This window comes from Culex quinquefasciatus, chromosome 1 (assembly GCF_015732765.1).
Source record: "Culex quinquefasciatus strain JHB chromosome 1, VPISU_Cqui_1.0_pri_paternal, whole genome shotgun sequence".
Taxonomy (NCBI): Eukaryota; Metazoa; Arthropoda; class Insecta; order Diptera; family Culicidae; genus Culex; species Culex quinquefasciatus.
This window is the reverse complement of record NC_051861.1, coordinates 14093646-14106520: the sequence shown is the minus strand read 5'-3', so window position 1 is coordinate 14106520 and position 12875 is coordinate 14093646. Positions and strand designations below refer to the sequence as shown.

General features: G+C 31.7%; 1 protein-coding gene across 5 annotated transcripts in view; it reads left to right on the top strand.

Moving 5' to 3' along the window:
• The window catches only part of LOC6037420 (tyrosine-protein kinase Fer), an 87363-nt gene that overhangs the window by 7529 nt on the left and 66959 nt on the right, over window positions 1–12875 (top strand). Inside the window, exon 1 of one of the 5 annotated variants that reach the window (XM_038248116.1) lies at window positions 7316–7397. The exons of the other annotated variants lie outside the window; for them this stretch is intronic. The gene's annotated coding sequence lies outside the window, so the exon portion shown is untranslated. Of the gene's footprint in view, window positions 1–7315; window positions 7398–12875 lie in introns of those variants that run through there. 5 annotated transcript variants of the gene reach the window in all.

The following is a 12875-nucleotide window of genomic DNA, read 5'->3' as shown; positions in this document are numbered from 1 at the left end:
TTCAAATATTTCAAATATTTCAAATATTTCAAATATTTCAAATATTTCAAATATTTCAAATATTTCAAATATTTCAAATATTTCAAATATTTCAAATATTTCAAATATTTCAAATATTTCAATTATTTCAAATATTTCAAATATTTCAAATATTTCAAATATTTCAAATATTTCAAATATTTCAAATATTTCAAATATTTCAAATATTTCAAATATTTCAAATATTTCAAATATTTCAAATATTTCAAATATTTCAAATATTTCAAATATTTCAAACATTTTAAATATTTCAAATATTTCAAATATTTCAAATATTTCAAATATTTCAAATATTTTAAATATTTCAAATATTTCAAATATTTCAAATATTTCAAATATTTCAAATATTTCAAATATTTCAAATATTTCAAATATTTCAAATATTTCAAATATTTCAAATATTTCAAATATTTCAAATATTTCAAATATTTCAAATATTTCAAATATTTCAAATATTTCAAATATTTCAAATATTTCAAATATTTCAAATATTTCAAATATTTCAAATATTTTGTTTTTTGTATTTTTGTATTTTTGTATTTTTGTATTTTTGTATTTTTGTATTTTTGTATTTTTGTATTTTGTATTTTGTATTTTTGTATTTTGTATTTTTGTATTTTTGTATTTTTGTATTTTGTATTTTGTATTTTTGTATTTTTGTATTTTTGTATTTTTGTATTTTTGTATTTTTGTATTTTGCATTTTTGTATTTTGTATTTTTGTATTTTGTATTTTGTATTTTTGTACTTGTATTGTATTTTGTATTTTTGTATTTTTGTATTTTTGTATTTTTGTATTTTGTATTTTGTATTTTTTTGTATTTTTTGTATTTTTGTATTTTGTACTTTTTGTATTTTGTACTTGTAATTTTTTTATTTTTATTTTTGTATTTTGCACTTTTGTATTTTTGTATTTTTGTATTTTTGTATTTTTGTACTTGTATTTTTTTTTGTATTTTGTATTTTTGTATTTTTGTATTTTTGTACTTTGTATTTTTGTATTTTTGTATTTTTGCATTTTTGCATTTTTGTATTTTGTATTTTTGTATTTTGTATTTTTTATTTTTGTATTTTTGTATTTTGTATTTTGTATTTTTGTATTTTTATTTTTGTATTTTTGTATTTTGCATTTTTGCACTTTGTATTTTTGTATTTTTGTATTTTGTATTTTGTATTTTTGTATTTTTGTATTTTTGTATTTTTGTATTTTTGTATTTTTGTATTTTGTATTTTGTATTTTGTATTTTGTATTTTGTATTTTTGCATTTTTTATTTTTGTATTTTTGTATTTTGTATTTTTGTATTTTTATTTTTGTATTTTTGTATTTTTGTATTTTTGTATTTTTGTATTTTTGTACTTTTTGTATTTTTGTATTTGTATTTTGTATTTTTGCATTTTTGTATTTTTGTATTTTGTATTTTTGTATTTTGTATTTTTGTATTTTTGCATTTTGTATTTTTGTATTTTTGTATTTTTGTATTTTGTATTTTGTATTTTGTATTTTTGTATTTTGTATTTTTGTATTTTGTATTTTGTATTTTGTATTTTTGTATTTTGTATTTTTGTATTTTGTATTTTTGTATTTTTGTATTTTTGTATTTTTGTATTTTGTATTTTTGTATTTTTGTATTTTTGTATTTTTGTATTTTTGTATTTTTGTATTTTTGTATTTTTGTATTTTGTATTTTGTATTTTGTATTTTGTATTTTGTATTTTTGTATTTTTGTATTTTGTATTTTTGTATTTTTGTATTTTGTATTTTTGTATTTTGTATTTTGTATTTTTGTATTTTTGTATTTTGTATTTTGTATTTTGTATTTTTGTATTTTTGTATTTTGTATTTTGTATTTTGTATTTTGTATTTTGTATTTTGTATTTTTGTATTTTGTATTTTGTATTTTGTATTTTGTATTTTGTATTTTTGTATTTTTGTATTTTGTATTTTGTATTTTTGTATTTTGTATTTTTGTATTTGTATTTTGTATTTTGTATTTTTGTATTTTGTATTTTGTATTTTGTATTTTTGTATTTTGTATTTTTGTATTTTGTATTTTGTATTTTTGTATTTTTGTATTTTGTATTTTGTATTTTGTATTTTGTATTTTTGTATTTTTGTATTTTTGTATTTTTGTATTTTTGTATTTTTGTATTTTTGTATTTTTGTATTTTTGTATTTTTGTATTTTTGTATTTTTGTATTTTTGTATTTTTGCATTTTTGCATTTTTGTATTTTTGTATTTTTGTATTTTTGTATTTTTGTATTTTTGTATTTTTGTACTTTGTATTTTTGTATTTTTGTATTTTGTATTTTGTATTTTGTATTTTTGTATTTTTGTATTTTGTATTTTGTATTTTGTATTTTGTATTTTGTATTTTTGTATTTTGTATTTTGTATTTTGTATTTTGTATTTTTGTATTTTGTATTTTTGTATTTTTGTATTTTGTATTTTTGTATTTTGTATTTTGTATTTTGTATTTTGTATTTTGTATTTTTGTATTTTGTATTTTTGTATTTTTGTATTTTTATTTTTGTATTTTTGTATTTTTGTATTTTTGTATTTTGTATTTTGTACTTTGTATTTTTATTTTTGTATTTTGTATTTTTGTTTTTGTATTTTTGTATTTTGTATTTTTGTATTTTGTATTTTTGTATTTTGTATTTTTATTTTTGTATTTTTGTATTTTTGTATTTTTGTATTTTTGTATTTTTGTTTTTGTATTTTTGTATTTTTGTATTTTTGTATTTTTGTATTTTTGTATATTTTGTATTTTGTATTTTTGCATTTTGTATTTTTGTATTTTTGTATTTTTGTATTTTGTATTTTTGTATTTTTGTATTTTGTATTTTTATTTTTGCATTTTTGTATTTTTGTATTTTGTATTTTTGTATTTTTGTATTTTGTATTTTGCATTTTGTATTTTGTATTTTTGTATTTTTGTATTTTGTATTTTTGTATTTTGTATTTTTGTATTTTTGTATTTTTGCATTTTGTATTTTGTATTTTGTATTTTGTATTTTTGTATTTTGTATTTTTGTATTTTTATTTTTGTATTTTTGTATTTTGTATTTTTGTATTTTGTATTTTTGTTTTTGTACTTTTGTATTTTGTATTTTTGTATTTTGTATTTTGTATTTTACTTTTTGTATTTTATTTTGTATTTTTGTATTTTGTATTTTGTATTTTTGTATTTTTGTATTTTGTATTTTTGTATTTTTGTATTTTTGTATTTTGTATTTTGTATTTTGTATTTGTATTTTTGTATTTTTGTATTTTTGTATTTTGTATTTTTGTATTTTTGTATTTTTGTATTTTTGTATTTTTGTACTTTGTATTTTGTATTTTTGCATTTTTGTATTTTTGTATTTTTGTATTTTTGTATTTTTGTATTTTTGTATTTTGTATTTTGTATTTTGTATTTTTGTATTTTTGTATTTTTGTATTTTGTATTTTTGTATTTTGTATTTTGTATTTTTGTATTTTGTATTTTGTATTTTGCATTTTTGTATTTTTTTGTATTTTGTATTTTGTATTTTTGTATTTTGTATTTTTTTGTATTTTGTATTTTTGTATTTTTGTATTTTTGTATTTTTGTATTTTGTATTTTGTACTTTTGTATTTTTGTATTTTTGTATTTTTGTATTTTGTATTTTTGTATTTTTGTATTTTTTGTTTTTGTATTTTTGTATTTTTGTATTTTGTATTTGTATTTTTGCATTTTGTATTTTGTATTTTTGTATTTTTTGCATTTTTGTATTTTTGTATTTTATTTTTGTATTTTGTATTTTGTATTTTTGTATTTTGTATTTTGTATTTTTGTATTTTGTATTTTTGCATTGTATTTTTGTATTTTTGCATTTTTGTATTTTGTATTTTTGTATTTTGCATTTTTGTATTTTTGTATTTTGTATTTTGTATTTTGCATTTTTGTATTTTGTATTTTTGTATTTTGTATTTTTGTATTTTTGTACTTTTTTGTATTTTTGTATTTTGTATTTTTGTATTTTGTATTTTTGTATTGTACTTTTATTTTTGTATTTTTGTATTTTTGTATTTTTGTATTTTGTATTTTGTATTTTTGTATTTTTGTATTTTGTATTTTGTATTTTGTATTTTGTATTTTGTATTTTTGTATTTTTGTATTTTTGTATTTTGTATTTTGTATTTTTGTATTTTTGTATTTTTGTATTTTTGTATTTTGTATTTTTGTATTTTGTATTTTGTATTTTTGTATTTTGTATTTTGTATTTTGTATTTTGTATTTTTATTTTTGTATTTTTGTATTTTTGTTTTGTATTTTTGTTTGTACTTGTATTTTGTATTTTTGTATTTTTGTATTGTATTTTTGTATTTTTGTATTTTTTTTTTGTATTTTGTATTTTTGTATTTTTGTATTTTTGTATTTTTGTATTTTTGTATTTTTGTATTTTTGTATTTTTGTATTTTTGTATTTTTGTATTTTTGTATTTTTGTATTTTTGTATTTTTGTATTTTTGTATTTTTGACATGACCTGGCAAATTCCGAAGTGTCTCCAAATGGCCACCGGTAACCGGCGACCCGTTCCGGAGTGGCCAGGTTGGGCCAGCGGACATTGGCATCGCTTTGAATAGCAATACTTTTTAATTTGATGAATTTTGATACGTCACATAACCTGGTTCCTTGCAAATTCGGAAGTGTCCCCAAATGGCCACCGGTAACCGGTGACCCGTTCCGGAGTGGCCAGGTTTGGCCAGAGGACATTGGTATCACTTTAAACGGTCACAGTTTTTAATTTGATGAATTTTGATACGTCACATGACCTGGTTCCTTGCAAATTCTGAAGTGTCCCCAAATGGCCACCGGTAACCGGTGACCCATTCCGGAGTGGCCAGGTTTGGCCAGAGGACATTGGTATCACTTTAAACGGTCACAGTTTTTAATTTAATGAATTTTGATACGTCACATGATTTGGTTCCTTGCAAATTCTGAAGTGTCCCCAAATGGCCACCGGTAACCGGCGACCCGTTCCGGAGTGGCCAGATTGGGCCAGCGGACATTGGCATCGCTTTGAATAGCAATACTTTTTAATTTGATGAATTTTGATGCGTCACATGACCTGGTTCCTTGCAAATTCCGAAGTCTCCAAATGGCCACCGGTAACCGGTGACCCGTTCCGGAGTGGCCAGGTTTGGCCAGAGGACATTGGTATCACTTTAAACGGTCACAGTTTTTAATTTGATGAATTTTGATACGTCACATGACCTGGTTCCTTGCAAATTCTGAAGTGTCCCCAAATGGCCACCGGTAACCGGCGACCCGTTCCGGAGTGGCCAGATTGGGCCAGCGGACATTGGCATCGCTTTGAATAGCAATACTTTTTAATTTGATGAATTTTGATACGTCACATGACCTGGTTCCTTGCAAATTCCGAAGTGTCCCCAAATGGCCACCGGTAACCGGCGACCCGTTCCGGAGTGGCCAGATTGGGCCAGCGGACATTGGCATCGCTTTGAATAGCAATACTTTTTAATTTGATGAATTTTGATACGTCACATGACCTGGTTCCTTGCAAATTCCGAAGTGTCCCCAAATGGCCACCGGTAACCGGTGACCCGTTCCGGAGTGGCCAGAGGACATTGGTATTACTTTAAACGGTCACAGTTTTTAATTTGATGAATTTTGATACGTCACATGACCTGGTTCCTTGCAAATTCTGAAGTGTCCCCAAATGGCCACCGGTAACCGGCGACCCGTTCCGGAGTGGCCAGGTTTGGCCAGAGGACATTGGTATCACTTTAAACGGTCACAGTTTTTAATTTAATGAATTTTGATACGTCACATGACCTGGTTCCTTGCAAATTCTGAAGTGTCCCCAAATGGCCACCGGTAACCGGCGACCCGTTCCGGAGTGGCCAGATTGGGCCAGCGGACATTGGCATCGCTTTGAATAGCAATACTTTTTAATTTGATGAATTTTGATACGTCACATGACCCGGTTCCTTGCAAATTCCCCAAATGGCCACCGGTAACCGGTGACCCGTTCCGGAGTGGCCAGGTTTGGCCAGAGGACATTGGTATCACTTTAAACGGTCACAGTTTTTAATTTGATGAATTTTGATACGTCACATGACCTGGTTCCTTGCAAATTCTGAAGTGTCCCCAAATGGCCACCGGTAACCGGCGACCCGTTCCGGAGTGGCCAGATTGGGCCAACGGACATTGGCATCGCTTTGAATAGCAATACTTTTTAATTTGATGAATTTTGATACGTCCCATGACCTGGTTCCTTGCAAATTCCGAAGTGTCCCCAAATGGCCACCGGTAACCGGTGACCCGTTCCGGAGTGGCCAGAGGACATTGGTATTACTTTAAACGGTCACAGTTTTTAATTTGATGAATTTTGATACGTCACATGACCTGGTTCCTTGCAAATTCTGAAGTGTCCCCAAATGGCCACCGGTAACCGGCGACCCGTTCCGGAGTGGCCAGATTGGGCCAGAGGACATTGGTACCACTTTAAACGGTCACAGTTTTTAATTTGATGAATTTTGATACGTCACATGACCCGGTTCCTTGCAAATTCCGAAGTGTCTCCAAATGGCCACCGGTAACCGGTGACCCGTTCCGGAGTGGCCAGGATGGTCCAGGGTCCGTTGGCTGCCCTCAAATTGTGCAGGTTCCCGGTATTTGTATTTGCGGCCAAAAATTCCAAAATTGGTAAAATTATCTAATTTTGCCGTCCGAATAACTGACTGCAGAAAACTAAATCCGTACCCGAGCCAAAATTAAATAGTTCGTCACGTAATCAGTGAATGATACCCTACAACTGTCACTTTCCCGTTATATAATTTCTGAACGTTCTTCGTCTCTGTTTCAAAGCTGTGGCTCCGCCCACAAATTCATGTTTTGTGTTTGCAATAGCGTGAACAAATGTATGATTTGTTTCCTAATACCATGAACTAAGTTTATGATTACGGGAATAGGAAAACGTAACCAGTTCAGGCGTTACGGCTTTTCGTGAACAAACGTTCATGAAAATCGATTGCAAACATGCATTTGTTCACGGTGCAAAATCTTATCATAAAATTTGCTTTGTTTCCATTTTCATGGTACGTTGTTCACGTTTACGGGAACGGACTTTTTTGCGTGTAACCGTGTTGAGTACCCTAATAATTACTCGGACTGCTCGGTACACGCACCGTGTAGAACACGGTGAAGAGCGCGCAAGTTGGAAATATGGTGAAGAACACCAGGAGAGAAGAGTGTTCCATAAGTGGTTCATAATTGCGCACCACCTGAAGAAGTGGAGAACCTGGAGTGCGCAAGAACCAGTTCTGTGCCAGGGTCCGAGATCACCGCACCGCGCCGTCGTCGACGAGGTAGGGTCAGCTGAGAAAGGGGGGAAACCAAGAAAACCACGAAGCAGTTCAACTTGGCAAAGATCTTGACTGTATGGGTACATCGGTGAGTCTCTGTGTACGAAGCGGGAGTTGAAGGAGTCGAAGAAAACCGCGACCAGAACTTGATTTACCTGATTTGCTGCGCACAGGCCCCCACTTGGGGCTGAACAACCCAAACTAAGCCAAGTCAGCAGCTCACCAATACCAGGAAGCTCGCGGTGGTGGTTCCACAGGCGCGCTGGGAACGAGTTGTTGCCAAACAAGACACTCCCGTGTGGACAAACAAGATCCATCACGAAGAAGTCTCTACCCCTTGGAGGAAGAAGGGGGAGGGGGTGGGACACAACTCCGGTGGTGGTCGTTGTCGCCAGGTCGGACTCTCTTTTCGGTCAAAACAAAGCTGTGTTTTGGTTGTTATTATTGAAGCGCCCGCGGGGCTACCATCGCGGGACAGTCAACGACGATGCCGCCAACGACTGGGGCGGTGTGTGGGAACCGATAATTATTATTAATGGATAAGTTTGGTAACTCGAAAATTGGGTCACGTCGGTTTGGCGAAATTGCAAACGACTTGGGAGTGGCACCGTTCGTGAAGAAAGTGCAACAAAGTCGCTTTTGGACGGAACTCTTGTTGGTGACATAAATGTAGTTTTCAACTAAGTTTATCAATAAATGACAGAATTGAAAGCATTGAAAGATGTGATAGGATTGACAGAAAAGACAGCACTCGTAATAGTAGTTTATACAACAAGTTGCAAAATGAAGACTTTTTCAGCACCAGTCGTACATTTTTCCAACCAGATTTACCGAGTTGGATAAATACGACATCTGTCAAGAAGGACCGCGAGGTTAATTTTTGCCTTCCTCACGTTACTGAGGAAAGGCTTTAAAATCACTCGAAAAATGAATTTCTCAATTAGACCTCCTAGACCCACCGTCATGTATACCTATCGACTCAGAATCAAATTCTGTCTGTGTGTGTGGTGGGATGTTGATCAAAAAATTGTCACTCGATTATCTCGACATTGGCTGAACCGATTTGGACCGTTTTGGTCTCATTCGATCCGTCTTGGGGTCCCATAAGTCGCTATTAAAAATTATGCAGTTTAGTTAAGTACTTCAAAAGTTATGCTAAAAAAAGATTTTAACAAAAGTCCGGAAGATTGTAAAAAGGGTGGTTTTTTGTAAGAAACCTCGTCATGCTATACATTTTCAGAAAGGTATTAAAAAACCTTTCCAACGTATCCAAGACATTGAAGATCTGACAACTCTATCAACAGTTATAAGCACTTCAGAGTTATTTATGCACTTTTTGGAGGCCGGATCTCAGATATTTTGATGAAAACGTTGTCCGGATCTCTCATGCGACCTATCATTGGATAGGTATTCAAAAGATCTTTCCAACGCGCCAAAACATTGAAGATCTAACAACACTATCAAAAGTTAAAAGCATTTAAGTGTTATTTACGCACTCTTTGGATTTTAGATAGCACCTTTTAAATGTGAGGAATGGGCCAACCACCAAAGGGTGGATTAAGTAACGTTTTTAAAATTGATTTAAAAATCCATTTTAAACTCTTTGTAGTCGTACAAAGGGTCACTGTACTCAGAAAAATAAGCTTTATCGCTGTAAACAATAAGATCAGCAATCTAAGTTTCATTTTAGGACCAAATTGTTTTGTTACAAGGTTATTTTGTAACCTTTTTCCTCCAGTAATTTAAAGCTTTGTATACCTCGTTTCTGTTGTCTGTGTTTTGGACAAGCTTGTAAAAATAGTAGTTTAAGCAAGGAAGAACGGACATGACACGAGGTTTCAAAAAGTGAAGCAAGTTTTCTTTTACTTCTTCTTGGCGAAAACCTGCGCAAACGAGATCGCTTATGTCAAAATCTTCGCGCCACTTGGTTCAAAACGTAAACAAAGCCAGCGGATGATGTAAACTCAAGAGCATTTTTTCAAATGGTCGTATGAATTTATATTAATATTACCATTTCTTTAAATTTTTCGGAAAATTTAGTAACCATGATAAATTACATACAGTGAATCAAATATTTGTCCGTACCCCCCCGTACGGAAAATGTTTGTAATATAAAAGTTCATAAAATACGACCAAAGTACCATGTTTTATACATCAATCGACGCGGCAGAATGTCCTCTTTAAGACACTGTCATTGGATTTGCAAAAAACTTTTTCTAAAAATACAAAAATAGTTTAATGAAAATAGTCAAAAAGAGGTCAAATAATTGTCCGTACTCTAATAAAAGTACAAAATCTGATCGATTTAAGTGAATTCATTTATGAAATGTTGTTTCTGTGTCAAATACTAGTACCTCTAGCCAGTTTGTGACAACTTTGAACTTGATAACTTTGTTAAGTTAGTTTATATTAAAATTGGTTTAAATTTAGTTTTTTTATGTAAAACTTATCAAAACATAAGTTTATAAACAACTATTTTTATAAAACTGCTATTTTATGTTGTAAGAGTCTCTATTGAACAAGTTTTAACAATATTTGTTCGAAATATACATTGTTTTCATCTTTTTATTGACATTTTTCGACCAAAATACTGTTTCGGAACAATACCGTTAAACAATCCGGATTGTCCCGAACCCCCTCGGAGGGTTTGTGGTGGTCAGATAGAGGACAAAACCCACCTCATGCAATTTGAAGCATCCAATTTCGTCCACTTCAGCCCGATTACGAGTCCCTAGACTGAAATTTGAAATTTTTACTTTCCGTGCTGAGAATTTCTATACCGGCCTGGGTTAGAATGTTTTGCTTGAGGAATTTGAAAATTTCAAATTTCAGACTAGGGACTCGTAATCGGGCTGTAGTGGACGAAATTGGATGCTTCAAATTGCAAGAGGTGGGTTTTTTTTGTCCTTTATCTGACCACCACAAAATTTCCCTCCGAGGGGTTAAACCGGTTCCGGGACAATCAGGATTGTTTAACGGTATTGTTCCGAAACAGTATTTTTGGTCGAAAAATGTCAATAAAAAAGATGAAAACAATGTATATTTCAAACAAATATTGTTAAAACTTGTTCAATAGAGACTCTTACAACATAAAATAGCAATTTTATAAAAATAGTTGTTTATAAACTAATATTTTGATAAGTTTTACATAAAAAAAAACTAAATTTAATCCAATTTTTAATATAAACTAACTTAACAAAGTTATCAGAAGTTCAAAGTTGTCACAAACTGGCTAGAGGTACTAGTATTTGACACAGAAACAACATTTCATAAATGAATTCACTTAAATCGATCAGATTTTGTACTTTTATTAGGGGTACGGACAATTATTTGACCTCTTTTTTTGACTATTTTCAGTAAAATATTTTTGTATTTTTTTAGAAAAAGTTTTTTGCAAATCCAATGACAGTGTCTTAAAGAGGATATTCTGCCGCGTCTATTGATGTATAAAACATGGTACTTTGGTCGTATTTTATGAACTTTTATATCACAAACATTTTCCGTATGGGGGGTACGGACAAATATTTGACTCACTGTAGAATCATAAAGACATACTTAATGCCAAAAACTGTTTCTAGCACCATACTAATGCTCAATGGTTTAATCAATTATTACTTAAGACATTTTGAGAAATCATGCGTATTCGCGCGATGCTACTTCGACAACTCGAATGTAGATGGCGCACGTGATGGTTTGCTTCAGAAATTTGAAGTAAATTTGTTCCTGGCAGCCATGCCAGATATACAGATAAATCTGTATTTTACAGATTTTTCAATCCCAAAAATCTGTATATACAGATTTTTTGAAATGGTTTTATTTGAAAGTTTCAACAATTTAGTAATTAATTTATGCTTTAATATGTTTAAAAAGCTTAAATCTGTAGTTAATTTTTTTAAAAATGTCTGCTATGGCTTCGAATTTTACAAAATACAGATAAAATACAGATTTATTTTCAAAAAAAAATACAGATCTCCCACAAAATAATCTGGCAACGTTGGTTCCTGGTGTCATGTCCGTTCGTCCGTGGCTCCGTGGTTTAAGGGTTGCTGAATGCATCCATGGATTAGAAAAGGTTTATCTGGCATCTATATTTCTACTTGACTATCCTGTTAAGGAGTTTTTTTTTCATAAAAAAAACATGACGAAATGTAAGAAAATATCGACTCCCTCAAAAGTTTGTATTTGTCGATCTTCCCAGTTAGAAAAAAATGACACCATGATGAAGCAAAATCCCCCAACTTGGGTCCAACCAGGCCGGCACACTTGAGACGTGTCCGTCATAATAAATCCAAAAGTGGAAAACTTTTTCGCGTCGGTTCCATTTCGCCGCTCGGTACGTGACCCAAAACGTGCACTTTTTTCGTTTGCAAAGTTTAATGTGCGCGATTTACATTTGTTTCCCCCCAACAAAAATAAAGATGGCTAAATCTTGAATTCAAATTTCTGCCTCAATTTTGTCTCCTCAAGCGGTAGCATACCTGGTTTGGACCTGAAATTGTACCACCTTTTTCCCAGAAGGATCATATGTCAGGCTCTCCCCCGACCCGTCTTCGCCGTCTTCGAAGAAGGTGGAACACAATCGGTATACCGACGCGAACGTCAGTCCAAGACTCGTTTTTACTCGAGTCGCCTTGGATGCCCAGCCGCCGCCTCATCCTCTCTAGGATGTTAACCCCAACTTGTTGCTTCAGGAACTCCCGGTTCGTCAGGGCAGGGGGAACAAGAGTTGGGGGAGCAGCAAACCTTTTGTGCGTCTTCTAAGAAGAATAAAAAAGGCCCAGCCATCAAAACCACTACGACCGACTTGGTCGGCGTTGTAGCGCCGAACGACGCTGCTGACGATGATGAATAGCAACATCAACAACGCTGGAGCTGTTATGGGCTCCCGAATCCCTTGTTGACTTCCCTCAAAGACCTCACGCGGACTCTCTCACACGTGCAGACTGGTTTTGCTCTCCTGGTTGTTTGCACACAATCTTCTGTGTCTCGGTGGATATGCGCCACAAGACGGTGTTGTTGCTAACTTGGTTGAGTTTGTTTTTCTATTTTGTTTTGCTCCTTGTCCTGCGGGCTCCAGTGCACAAGTACTGCGCATTAAAGGTTTCTCGGAAGTCGTTTCCCAATCACAGACGTCAGAATCGAGGTGGTCTTGATAATGTTCTTGTTGAATTGATCGTTGGGGCAGAGTGTAAAGGTAAGTACAACATACTGTCAACTCTGTCAATTATGTCAAATAGTTATAGGATAATGTTGCGTTCTCATCCATCTGAACCGCTGAACAAAACGCTTCCAGTGGATTTCACTTGTCGAATTAAAGCTACTTTTGTGCAGCACCAGCATCCAGCTTCACATGTTTTATTATTCCACCCTGTTCTGCGGAGCTGTTCGTTTCTTATTTATGCTTACACTTGCTGGGCTGCACTCTCACAAACAAATCCCCGGTATGGGAAGTACCCCGACGAGAGATGCAGAGAAAAAGAG